The sequence below is a fragment of the Carlito syrichta genome, unplaced genomic scaffold, assembly GCF_000164805.1.
Source record: "Carlito syrichta isolate Samal-C Ts95f unplaced genomic scaffold, Tarsius_syrichta-2.0.1 Scaffold267148, whole genome shotgun sequence".
In the NCBI taxonomy this organism is placed as follows: Eukaryota; Metazoa; Chordata; class Mammalia; order Primates; family Tarsiidae; genus Carlito; species Carlito syrichta.
The window spans coordinates 1-1,102 of NW_007211244.1; the positions used below are offsets into that span (position 1 = coordinate 1).

The window sequence follows — 1,102 nt, forward strand, 5'->3', positions numbered from 1 at the left end:
GGGTACAAATCGTTTCATGATATCCAGCAGATCGTCATCAGCTTTTCGGCAGTGAATCACCAAGGGCTTCTTTAGGGATACAGCCAGCTGTAGCTGTCTTTCAAATACTTTGTGCTGCTTTTGGACTGGTGTGGTGCACTTATAAGAGTAATCTAAGCCCATTTCTCCAAATGCCACAGCCTTGGGGTGTCGTAAGGCTTGCAAAATATTTCTTTCTCCATACTCATTGTAGTAATGTGCAAAATGAGGGTGACAGCCAAAGGCCCCCCAAACCAGATCCTCTTTCAACAGATCCTCCCATAGGCCATCAATTAGGGTAAGAGGATCACAGAAGTTAGTGATGCAGCCCTGAAATTCCTTAGGAAAGGAGTCGCTATAAATTTCTTTGAACTTGGTAAAGGTCCCTTTGAAAGAGAGCTTGGAATAAAGCATGTCCAAGTGACAATGGGTATCAATGAAACCCTTGCTTAGGCTTGGCTGCCAGTGGCTAGATGCATATTCTCTGTAAGGTTGTGGTAGCATCTCCTCTTGATATGTTCTCTCCCTCACCTCTGCTTCTGAATTTCTGGAGAAGTGAAACAAACAAGAATTCTGGGATTTGACTTCTTCTGTTACCTTTAGATCTCTGGATATGCCTTGGGAACTCACTGTATAATTGGAGGAATAATCACTCCAGAAGCTCTGGCTGCTCCACCCAGCCTGGAATGGGTTGTTGCTGCTGCTGCTGCCCAAGCAAGAAAAGTGAGAAGGCTTACTGCTGGGCCAATGGCTGGTGTGGTCATTCTTGGTATTGCTGGACCAGTTGGTGGTATCATCATTCTTGGTATCATTCAACCAATCATTGGTGTCATCATTCCAAAGGGAACTATACACAGGACTGCTAGTAACATAGGTTTTGGTGTAATACGAAGGCTTTGAAACTACAGGGAGACACAGTGAGCATGGCTTCTCCTGAGAGAACCTGACTCTGTTCTCATCCATATCAGGCCCATCATTTTCTGAAGGGGGTTGCTCAGTCACCACCTTGCTATCTTCATCCTTTTGGATTACTGAGTGGGAGTTGGAATCATCCAGAAATTCTACGGATGGAGAGCTTTTTTCA

General features: G+C 44.8%; 1 pseudogene; it reads right to left on the reverse strand.

Annotated features, from left to right (window-relative positions):
* Positions 1 to 6: 6 nt before the first annotated feature.
* Positions 7 to 1,098, reverse strand: LOC103254048 (annotated as a pseudogene).
* Between the last annotated feature and the right edge of the window lie 4 nt (positions 1,099 to 1,102).